Consider the following 13696-nt stretch of genomic DNA (forward strand, 5'->3'; position numbering starts at 1 on the left):
TTGTAAACTTCATTTACTTTAAAATACCTCTGGAATAATGTCTCATACAATATGTAAGTCTTGCCAATAAAATTGCATATAACTAAAGTCCTTGGACTATGATCAAACATTAGTGTTGGCCTTACCTTTCCAGCCTCAGGCCAAATTTTAAAAACAAATACCATATATAAATGAAAATGATAGCCGATAAAGACTTAATTTGGTTCAGTTACTTAAATTTTCAGTATTTTGCCACGGAAGTTTTTATAACTAAATGCAAGCAGACTACCAATAAATGATAGTTGGAAATTCAAATTTGAAAGTTCTAAAATTTCTTTCGTAGATCTTACAGAAGGTAATTATTACTAAGCTATCTATCTCGAAAAACAAGGGTAATTGAATCTTTTTATTGCTTGATGAGATTTGTATTTTAAAAATATATTGTTATATCTTGCTACATTATTTGGAAATGCAATAGACGACAAGCATAAACAAGCGGCATAGCGCATCGAAAGAATTTGCAAACACTGGCAAAAAAGCAAACGTAAAAATAAAGTACATTCAACAACTGATATATATATACACTTGCAGAATAATGTTCACTAACGGGTTTAGGACAGTTAAAAACGTTTAACGCACTTACTGCACCTAAAAAAAATACTAAAATTGAATTCTATAACGATTGTTATATTGTATCTTATTGCTAATTTGTAATCTTAACTTGTTGAAAAAAAGGATTTATTTGATCAAAAAGTAAAATAAATCTGCATCTGCAGATTTTAGCATTAGCTGTAATGAGCATAGTTTACATCAGCACAATTACGCACATAAAAACCAAAACAAAAGCAACCCTTAGGATGTGTGTGTTCACATTGCCTAATTAATGGATCATACGGAATTTACACAATATGCCATTCACCATGCAACTATGTTACAAGGGCTTTTGTCATGTTGTAGAGGGTAATTAAAAATCCAAAAGGTGTCATATATGTTTTTATAATAAAATGAAATTTTTTTATATCGATTTTCTTGAAAACTGTTAAAAATACTTGAAAATTGTTAAAAATACCTCTTTCATATCATAAAAACTTAGATTATTAAACATTATGTGCTAACAGCCCTAAGAGCAGAATTTTCAAAACATTAAAAATACAAATATAAAAATGTAAGCAAATATAAAGATCTAATGCTGCTGCAATTCTAATGGATTCTAAAATCACATTCTAATGAATTCTAAACTCTTATTCTAATGAATTCTAAATTCATATTCTAATGGATTATAAACTTATATTCTAATGAATTATAAACGCATATTCTAATGAATTCTAAACTCATATTCTAATAGATTCTAAACGCATATTCTAATGGATTCTAAACTCATACTATGATCAATTCTAAACTCATATTCCAATGGATTCTAAACTCATACTATGATGAATTCTAAACTCATACTTTAATGGATTCTTAACTTATATTCTAATGAATTCTTAACTCATATTTTAATGAATTCTAAACTAATACTCTTATTTGAGTTGCAATTAGTTATATGGTTATAATTTTAATATGTTTTCAACTGTTACATTTATTTTGTTTATTGTTGTAATCAATATTTTATAAAACTTCAAGAAAATAAAATATTAAAACACAAGAGGAATTAGGATAATATGCAGTTCAGGATAATATGCAAATAACTTCATCATCTTGTTTTTCTGATAATACAATGCCTGAAGTTGATTTTGATCATTAATAACAACCTCTGTCACAGGATTCTTCTGCTTAAGCATTACACTTAACAGAGTTGTTAAATTGTTATCATCTTGATTTTTAAGAGCTTGATTTACTTTTTGAATATCCTTAAGTGTAATAACTTTCCCAATAGATTTCATCATGTTGCTGTATCAACTTTTTGTTAATTTTTACAGCAAGAATATGAATCATTTCATTTTTTTCATCTACATCCAATCTTTTCATCCATTTTTATTGGTTAATTTCCAAAAATGCTTAAGGATCAATATATATATATATATATATATATATATATATATATATATATATATATATATATATATATATATATATATATATATATATATATATATATATATATATATATATATATATATATAACTCTTTAACTTTGACTACTGAAACTAACTCTCTAATGATGATACCCAATATCTGTATCTTTTCACTCTAATTGCCTAAACCATCTTAATCTTTCTTGATTTCACCCTATCAGATACACTTACTTTTATCATCCTATCAGATACACTTACTATTTCCAATATTTGTCTAGATCATCATTATTTTTCTTATCGTTTAGATTCACACCATAGATTTGATTATTAGCTTTGTTTGTTCCAGCCACTATACAACATCAACCCTCATGGCCAGTGTTTTGCTATCACTTATCTTAATACTCTGAATTCTTGTAGTACATAACTTTCCGTAGATCTGCAATAATGCACCTCATACTCTAAAAAACATAGATAGTTCTGTAAACTTAGCCTATACTCTTGTCATTAAACCATTTCTCCACCGGCTGATCCAATTTTATCTCTAAGAATAAAAAAACTTTCCAACACACTTTATCTTTCCTTCACTATTTTTTTTTCAATCTACTTTATAACTTTTACATTATTCTCAAATCCATTATAATATGATGACCACTTTGATAATAATACTAGGAGCACATTGTGTTCTTGATATAAGGAAACCAAAAAGGGTTCTCTAATGCTCTTTCTACACTCTTCATTATTTTTTTACTTGCTCATTCTTCACTTTACAATTCATAAATTTATCTTATTTATCTAATCTAAAACCTTTAGCTCTCATTCCATCTTTGCAATAATGTATTCCCAGTATTAAATTTAACTTGCCTCTCAAATCAAACATAAATCATTTATGAAAAAATTTAATAAAAAGCAATTTATGTTTATATAATTGAGTTTATTCCTTTGTGCAAAGGAATAAGCTTTAACCAATACCAAGTTTTAATATAAATAATTTATTAAATTTAACTAAATAAGGTAATATTAATGATAAAATTATCACTGATGAAATTTGTAATTTAATAGATAAAAGTAGATATAAAAAATTAATTTAGTTAAGTTAGTATAACTTAACTTATTTAATTTTATATAAACTATACTAGGTTGTATATCGCTTTTAGTTGTAATGTAATCAATTGACTTACCTTGATAACCTTGATTTCTTTCTTTTTTGATAATTACCATAGCTTTAATTTTATATTTCCTAGTTCGTGTTGCATAAAGATTAATATAATTTTTTTGTTCACCAAATGAGAAGTATACAACCCTACACTGGTATGGGGTAGGTAGATGCAACAGGACCAATAACTTTTCCTGACAAATAATAATGACAAGTACAAACTTTTTAACAAAAAATATTGCTTTTCTCTTTACTTTCTCTTTAATTTTAAAATAATTTTTATTTTTATTTTTTGTCTTACATAATAAACAATCTTAACCGTATTAGAATAACATTTAGAAAGTTCAAATTTATGATTTGCTATGTTACATTACTGATTTACCAGAGTTCAATATTAGGATGTATATTGAAAAGAGTTCTATTGTTTTTAGTTGTGACATAATCAATTGACTCACCTTTACAATATTGATTTATTTTTAGATGTCTGTCTAATTTTTTATATATACCTTTTAAAATCCTATAGCTTTAGTTCTATTTTTCCTATTTTTCATGTGAGGTTGACGAGTTCGTGTTGAATGAAGGTAAACAGACTTTTTTTATTCATCGCCATATGTGAATTTAATACATAAAAGTAGATATAAAATTGAATAAGTTAAGCATACCTTTGCTTTAGTCTTGCAACAGAGATTGATTTAAACTTCTTCCCACCATGGATGCAGTTGAATCCTATTTCTACATATGTAAGGCAGTCAGGAATATCAAGATGTTTCTTTGATGGAAAACGTTTTTTGAAACCAGATATAGTTCTTGGTTTTTTTTTTTAAAATATTGGACAGGATATTTTTTCATGTAATTTTCTAAAGTATCCTAGATTTCTTTAAGTGTAGTAAATTGGTCACCCACACAAAACTCTGATGCCATCTTTAGAATGACTAAGGCGACGTATAAATTACACAATTTACACTTTTTACGGCGATCACGTCGTACGATCGCCGGACAAATAATGCTAAAGATATTCGTCCGGTCGCCGGACGTCCAGACACTTCGTAAAATAAATTTGTATTCTTATGTCACCATTTGGTAAACGGCAAAAGTAAACTTAGTTATCAGAAGTCTGTTAACGCCAAAATCTAACCCTGCTCTACCCTACAGTTAAAACTGCACCTTTGGAGGAATTTTCTATTATATTAAGAAAAATAAAAAATGGTATCCAATTGAAACAAGCGTAAGCAAATAAGTTTACTTTTATAACAAATAAACAATAATATTAGGTACCGTAAAATGAGGTGACTTTGGCCAAATTTAAAATCTTTTTTTTTCAAAATTTAAATATAAGTGATTAAAATGTTGATATAAATTGCATTAGGTGTGCATGGTGTCAAAGAATTAAATAACTCAAATTCAAAATAAAAAAATTATATTTTTGACCCTTTTTTTTTAATTTTAAGGGTGAGTCAAAGTCACCCCTATAGTGGTGGTGACTTTGGCCACCTAAAAGCTAATTATAATTATTGATTAATTGTTTCATATTTTACATATTCACAGATACATGGATATTAGGTCATATGTTCTTTGGAAAAAAAATATTTAAAAAAACAGCTTGTAGCTAACTTACACATTTATTCAAGATATAAATCACATAGAAATCTTAGTAATATTTAAAACTCAAAAAAACTATGCATCAATAATCAAACTATCAGTGCTAGAGTTATTCAATAAATTATTTGTAATTATTTTGTTGTCCAAGAGTGAATACCTTGGTTTTTTTACAACAGTCATTTTTTTCTTTGTCTTATTTGTATTTATAGCTGCTTACGTATTAACTACATCAACTTATGATGTAGTTAATACGGAAACTTATTACACTTTTTCCTGGGACAATCGCTTTTTATTAGGGGTATATGATCATCACCTCTAGTTTTAACTATATGTTGTATGAAAGAATCGCTAACAAGAGAACCTATTTCTACAATGACATCTGCATTTGTAAATGTTCTTTTAGGAAGTCTATCTAGTACCTGTTTTCGATCAAGTGGGTATAATCCAGTTTTTCTGAAGCCTGTCCTCATACTTTCACAACCAGGTTCTTCAACTTTTTTCATGATACATTTAAGCAATGCTGGAAACTTGTCTTTTGGAAGGGAAGGAGCTTTACGTCCTTTGCCACTTTCCTTCCAAGTTGTTAATATTTTTCTCCACTGAACTTCCATTGGTCGAAAATATGCAACATCCAATGGCTGCATTAAATGCGTGGAGTAAGGAGGAAGTGCAATAAACTTAATGCTGTTTTCTTCACACAAAGACAGTACAAAAAATTGTGACAAATAATTGTCTCCAATTGGAACATGTTTTCCAGAAGTTTTTTTTAGTTAAGATAACAATAAAGATTCAATCCAATCTGTAAAACAACTGGAGTCAAACCATCCACTCTTTGAGCGGTTATAACGTGCCCCTTTTGGTCCATTTCCTGTCCAAGTTGTCCAGATTGAATCTGCTTTATATACATTTTATGGAGAAAGGATATGACCTTCGGAATCCAGAAGAAGACATAGTTATAACATAGTCTCAAATATTAACAGCATTTTCAACTAACTCACAATTTTGCAGCAATAATAATTTATAGACTCTAATAAACAAACAAAAAAATAAATTAATAATTCCACGAACTGCAATTAATCTAAGTAATAAATAAACAGAATAACTTTAATTTTGAGAAAAACTTAAATTTGGAAGAAGTCGCAAAAGTACAAAGCAGTTTTTAAAAGTTTAAACCATTTTTCATAAATTAGCCAAAGTCACCTACCAGGCAAAAGTCACCAGGCAAAAGTGCCATATTACGGTACGCGGAAATAGAGTTTTAATGAACCGAATTTTGTGCTAAAATCCTGCGCCACGTTTTTTAAAGTCTGTTTTACGTTAGCTTGGTAAAGACTTGTATTGATGGAAAACTTTTCAGAATTTGATGTCAACATAGAGTATTTTTAGAATTTGATATCAACATAGAGTATTTTTAAAAACTAGAATAGTTAAACTTTATTACTGTGTGTTTTATAAATATATAGATTAGCCTTATTGCTGTGTTTATTGCTGTCAAAAATTTGATTGTACTTCTAGGATAAAATTAATGGCAATTCAAATTATGGGAGACAGAGGGACCAATCAATTCTTTTATTTTATATTTGATTTAGATTAAATAAAAAAAAGTCAAATAACTGAAGGTTTAACATTTTATTTAATTCATATCTAATTTGAAGTATGGAAATTTAACTTATTTAATAATTAATAATTATTTATTTAATATAAAGTTAATTAATTATTTTTAACGTTTCCTTGCTGTAATTTAAATTTTAGTTTAAAAATGTAAGCTAATAAATTTTAATAAATGTAAATTTTAACTTAGCTAAAGATAATCCTAAAGTTTACTAGACCTTTTTGCGTTTAATTTGGCCAAATTTTTCAGACCTTAATATCAAAAAATTTAATTTGACATGTTTTCGTTTTATTTTGACAATTTTCAATTTAACTTGTAAAGTGAAAATTGCCAAATTAAAATGAAAAATTGCCAAATTAAAATGAAAAAATGCCAAAATATAGTGAAAATTGGGCAACTTAAATGCAAAAAGGTGTAGTTGTTGCTTTTCGTAAATGCAACAACTAGTAAACTTTAAGATTATTTTTACATACCATTTTATAGTATAATCAAATGAAAAATATATATAAGTATTATATAAATTTTTTATACAATACTTATACATATTTTTTATTTCGTATAGTGATATTTATAATAAATATGTATGACTACATATCTTTATTTGATTTGCGTTTTGAAGTTGCAATCAATGAGAGTTGTAAATTATATGAAAACTACTGCATGGCAACCTTGATTATTATGGCTATAAGCAAAACGAGACATGCTTAAAGAGGAGACAGCTAGTGCAAGGCTTCACAATATAGACAGTGAGGAATTAATAGGTGTGTTTAGTTCTGCCAAATTACGGTCACCTAATGTAATAATTTTCTATATCTCTTGCAAATCAGGATAAAAAAATAAGATTGTGGTTTATCTACAGTCTAGACCTAAGTTTGAGAGAAAAGGTAGTTAAATGGTCAATTAATATAGCACATAAAAGTAGATTTAAAAATCGACTGCATTATGCTAAAATTTGAGTTGAAATTTGCCAAGCGCAAAAAATTGGATGAAAAAGATGAAAAAAACTTGTGCGAGCTATCAAAACTGAGTTTTAATGTAATTGTAAATTCATACTCATATAAACACTTGTCCAACGACCAACTATATGATTTAGAAGATGTCATGTTAGGGAGAATTGTTGGGAAAAAACTATATCACGAATGGTACAATCCAAACACATGCAAACATGTTTTGTATAATGGCAGAGTAGAAAAAGATAAAAGAGAAAAAGAAAAAGAAACTTAATATACACAATATCTTACTGGAAAGATGATGAAACTATTATTGAAGGTATTGACCATTGCATAAAAAAGATACAGCTTGCTGCTGATGTTGTTTCTGAGAGTTGCAATTTTATTAATTTGATAAAACCACAAAAAAAAAACTTTCCCCTTTCACCTGTTTAAATTTTAAAGTTTGTTACAAATTCTTTTTTTTAACAATAATATTTTTAAATTAATTAAACAGTTTATTGTAAATTACATGTATTATGTTATTCTATTAGGGAATGTTGGGGTATTGTGGATCAAGGGGTACAGTACAGAGGTACACCTATAATTATAGGCATTTTCTCAAAGATTAGAACTTTGTTTATCTTGATAATGTAATCGTTTTATGTGCTCATAATCATCAATCTTTATTTATAGTTGTCACCACAAAATTATTGACTACCGTTTTTTGGTAGGTAATTTTAGTTTTTAGCTAACTAAAGTAAATTTTCTTACCTTCCTTATGTTTGTTATGGAGATCATGGTTGAAATAATATTAAAAGTTGAAGTTTTTCATTCTGATAATTGATATTTTTGCTTCCTTTTTGTAGTTTAGCTTTTCCTTTAACAACACTCATGTCCCAAGAAATTAGGCCTAAATTTAAATTGTTATGGCAGGGCACAGTATGTTGCGGTACAGTGAATCGTTTAATTCACTATAGCCCATTGATAATCTTAAAGATTAAACTCACCTCGGTCAGCAAAAGCTCCATTATGGCTAAGCATACACTAATACAGTCAAGTAAATAAAGTTTTTTTAATTCTTTATTGTTTGTCTTTTATGCTTTTAAATAATTAACTAATAATTATATTATTAACACAGTTTTTAATTTTTAGAGTTTGTTAAAACATCATCATCACATTAGAAATCAACTGCATCATGCTAAAATTTGAGCTGAGATTTGCCAAAGACAAACATGTGAGCGCATAAATACATGAAAAAGTCATTTTGTTTTGATAGTTTATCATACAGTAATTGAAACTATTAGCCAATTAAAAAAATAAAATTTATGTTAGTAATGATAAAAATATGTGTTCAAAATTTTTTGATACCAGGGTCTGTTTCAGTCATCACCACCATACCCACCTTTAACTCTAACCTACACCTCTTTTATAGGTTAATGGCCTGGCATAAAATTATAATCACTTTTTGTATTTTAAAATTTTTAATTTATTTTCAAAACCTCTTTTTTATGAAAACAATGTTTATGTTTATTATTTATTCACTTATTATATTTTAAAATAAATTTTATTATAAAATGAAATGTATTTCGCATTTGATTATAATGTACGCACAGTTACGAGCATATATGTATCTTAAATACATGCATATCTGGATTACATTTATGTGTTTATTTATGTATAAAAGCAAATATACATGTACTTTATTTATAAATAGACAAGTACATGAGTATATACATAAATATATGTATAAATATGGGTTAGTTGACCGGTTGATAAACATTGAAATAAAATACCAATTTTTTTTTCATTGAACTTTAAAAGGCCAAAATATTAATTTGGAATTGGTTATGAAGTTTACATTAAAAAATATGTATACTAATTCAGACCAAGAAAAATAGCTTAAAACTTAGTATAATTTTTAAGTGTATTTAAATAGAATGACGCTTGCTATCGAATATAACTCACGTCAGTCACAAACAAAAACAAACTTTAAATTTTCGAACTTTTTATTCTAAAAAAGTAAAAAAAGATTAAAAAACGATTTTGTGCCATACCATTGCCAAAGCAAAGAATATTTTTTATTATCATAAACTGCTAAGTAAAGATGCTACGAAAAATCACGAGATTTTTGGTAGCATCTTTACTTTTTCAAAGACGTTTTTAGCAATATGTCCTCAGAACTGCATCGTTTTTGCTAAAAAGAAACTGTGGATTGATGGAGGATATAACGGCGGCATATTTCATGACAAGCACATTAGGTTTGCAAAATAATATATAATAATAGTTTTTTTATTTTTATCGAATTTTGCTTATATTAGTTTGTTAACTTAACGCTTTTCACTCTGCCTCTGACATAAGGCTACATTAAAAAGTTTTAAAGTTACTAGAAAAAAATTCAAAAAATATTATATGATCTGGGAAACTATTAAATGATTTAGTTAAAAATGGGCAACGTTGAAAAAGTTCGAAAAAGTACTATCAACAGAAAGTGGCAAAAAAAAAGTGGTGCTTACAAAACATTACTTGGAATATTTATTCAATTTTTCACAAAAAAATGAAGAAAGGTTTGTTCTTGATTATTTACTAATTTATCATTGTTGACCTTAACAATGTTGTTATATATTTTTCTTTGCAGAAAATTTGTTTTTTTACCTTAATTATCCAAGCTAATTGAGGTTGAGCAAAATAAAAGTTTTCATTAAAATGTATTTTTTGCATCGCCTACATGAAAATCAAACCAAACTTTATGTAAAAATAAAACTTCAAGGCAGATGGTACATACATATTCTGTAAAAAAATAAAAATAAAAATGGAAGAGCGGAGGGAGGGGTCGGGAGGTTAAGTAACGAATCCTCCGCCGCCCACCGCCAGCCCTCCAATTGGGGTTCCGATACTAGAAATTGTTTTTAAAATTGAACTTTAACTTAAATTTATCTTTGTTAACAAGAATTTTATAGAGTTTTTCACGGAAAGTTTGAGAGAAAATTTGTCAATTGATATATCCATAAATTTACGTAAAATTAGAACGTTTCGCCCATTTTTTTAGAGTCAAATCAATACGCTTTTTTAAACATTGGTTACACAAATGAAGTGTGCGAAAGGTCGCTTACGAAAAATAAACGATCAACTTAGAGGCCAAATTTCTGACACACTGTAAAAAACTTTAATCTGCCCATCAGTGGTTTTGTAAAAATTTAGTGTTTGAACTATATTTACTTAAGTTAATGAATTATATATATTATATATCTTTACTGTTGCCAATTTTAGAAACTCTTGGATAGTAATGACTAAAAAGTTGAATTCTATCTTTTGGCTTTATAAGTTCCTTTTAGTTTTATGAAAGATTAAGTTTTATGATAGATGATATATGCCGCACATATGTATATTTTTTTAGCTTGTGTGTGAATTTTATAAAACAATTAACAATATTAACTTTATAACGGGCACGTGCAAAGGGGTATTTTATAATAAGCACATGTTAAAATCTCTATGCTGCGGTTTGCATCATTGATTTTTGCCTTCCCCCTTCTAATTATTATTTTACAAAAGTTGATCTTAAAAAGATTAATTTTCAGTTAAATTTATCAAATGCTACAAAAAAGAAACAATCTTGATATTTTAAATTTGTTTTTGTATTTCCATGTTTTTAACTGACATAATCATACATTGTTTGATTGTACCATGATACAATCATACAGTGATATAATATCATATCACTGTATGATATTTACACAGTCCTGTATTACAGTACTGAAACAACAAAACATCGATTGGGTAAGCAGTAAAGTTTTCTATATGCTTTAATACAAAGCCCTGTAGAGATTATATGAAACTTTGTTAAAACCATACCAAGCTTATTCATAAGAACTTGGGCACAGTTTTGTAGTAAAATATCCATGTTTTTTTGTGTGCAACACTTTATATTAAATATTGTTTAAGAGTTATTTTTTAGTAGTTTTTGAAATACTGTTAATTTTTTTTGGTTTTCCTAATTATAATATTCATATATTATAATTAAAACATCCACTTTGGTGTGATAAAGAAGATCGCGGTTTCTTGAAATGCGTCACAATAAAATTACTCAGTTTTTACATTTTAAACCGTTTGCAAAAATCGAAGTTACAAGAAAGTGTGAAATCATAAGAGTGAAGAGACATAAGCATAAAATAAAAAAAAATGAAACTAAGTGTTAAGTAGATACAAACTCTTTGAATATTTCGTATTGTAGCGTGATTTTATTAAATTTAAAAAATTACTGAGCAACCATTGTTTAAAAAACTACCTGCGATAAACCAGTTAAACCAAATCATCGTCTGTTGGCACCGCAACGTTTATATGTAATGAGAAAAACAGCACGAAAATTAGTTAACGGACCTAGCTAACGGAGAAATTTTAACTGAAAAGTTTATCGGAGCGGTAATATAAGGAGCCTAAACGGAAAGATCAGAATACCATTTACTTTTCTCCGTTTTATAACCGACCGTTTGAAGTTTTTTTTGGACACTTAAATTCTCCTTTAGTTTAACGGAGAAATGTGAATACGGCTGCAGAACGCAAACCACAAAATAGTGTTAAAGAGTTTCTTACTTACCACAATATAATTTCTTATTGAACCAGTTAACAAAATTATGAAATGTATTTCCAAAAAGATGTTTATTTCATTAACAATAAATTAATTTAAATACGAGTTAGAAAAATGTTTTGGTTAGAAAATTTCGCAAGCTATTTTGATCATAGACATATATGTATTAAAAAATATTTATATTAAGTTACGTTATAAATCACAGTAAAAACTTGACACAGATACCAAATCAAATGTGATGTCCTTCAACGATCTATTGTGCAAGGATCTATTCTAGCTCTTCTATTTACGCCCTTTCTGGAGTTTCATCCAAATTAGACTGAATTTTTTTTGCAGACATTAAGACATAAGCGTAATTTCGGAATTTAAAAGTCTTGTTTCAGATTTAAAAAATTGTCGATAAACTCAAACAAAAATAAATACATTTTATTTTATAAATTTATCTTTGAATCTTTGCATAAATAATACAAAATTATCTAAAAACGTCTGACTATTTTTAAAGCAAAACCCTTCTTATCATAAAAAACCTTTAAACTTTTAAACTTTTCGTTCATTTGTATCTTTCATACGCCAATATAGCATGGGTAAGTACCCCTATATCTAGTCTATGTACACTCCATCAGTGGTAGAAATTTCAGTTTCTATAAAATATATTAATATATTAACTCGCTTTTAGAATTACATTTTATAGAGACAAGCTTACCCATGCAGATTCATTACCCAAACAAATAAATGCTTTAAACATTTTCTTAATCAGTATATCAAAATATATTGCTTATGCTACTCAATATATTAAAATATATTGTTTATGCTCAAACATGGGAATACTTACAAGTTGATATATTAATAACTTTTTTAAAACTAATACAAATAAAATTAACACTAGAGCAGCTGAAAACTATAAAGTACTGGAAACTATAAAGTACTGGAAACTATAAAAAAGAGAACAATCTTAGCTCTATAGCTAATCATGATTCTTACCTGTATATCAAATTAATTCCAAAAATACTCCACATTATCTTTTATGGAACATGTTGAAATATATTTAAAAAAATCTCATCATGTTAAATGAAGTTGAAAGTCAATTGATTTTTACACACAGTTGGCTAATAAACTAAAAGTTTACTTATTAACTAAAATAGCTAAGTTTTTATTCTATAATAATTAGAAAACACTGCATAGACTGTATATATAAATACAAAAAAAAGTTTGAATATTTGGTAGAATTTCTTTAACATTTATTTGTTCTTCGTCTTTTGGTGCTCCTATTATCTTGGCGCTTGGGCACATATGCCTCTTTTTTCACCTTCTATTAGCGTCCCTGTAAGTATAAACGAACGAGTTAAATATTTGGAAAGTCCTTAATGTTTAACTGTAGTTTCGAAAAAAAAAAATTTGTTTTATTGGATTAAAACTTTATAATGACCTTCCCAAAATAATCAGAGAGAAAAAAAAAGAACTTTTTAAAAAAAAATTAAAATGTTTTTACTGTCCAAAAATAATATAAATTAAAACTTTCATATTTAATATCACGACACTTGCTAGTAATGATTTATACTGAAAGGTTCATCCTGTATAAGTATATATATATATATATATATATATATATATATATATATATATATATATATATATATATATATATATATATATATATATATATACATATATATATATATATATATATATATATATATATATATATATATATATATATATATATATATATATATATATATACATATATATATATATATATATATATATATATATATATATATATACATATATATATATATATATATATATATATATATATAT

The sequence above is a fragment of the Hydra vulgaris genome, chromosome 06 (genome assembly GCF_038396675.1).
Source record: "Hydra vulgaris chromosome 06, alternate assembly HydraT2T_AEP".
NCBI lineage: Eukaryota > Metazoa > Cnidaria > Hydrozoa > Anthoathecata > Hydridae > Hydra > Hydra vulgaris.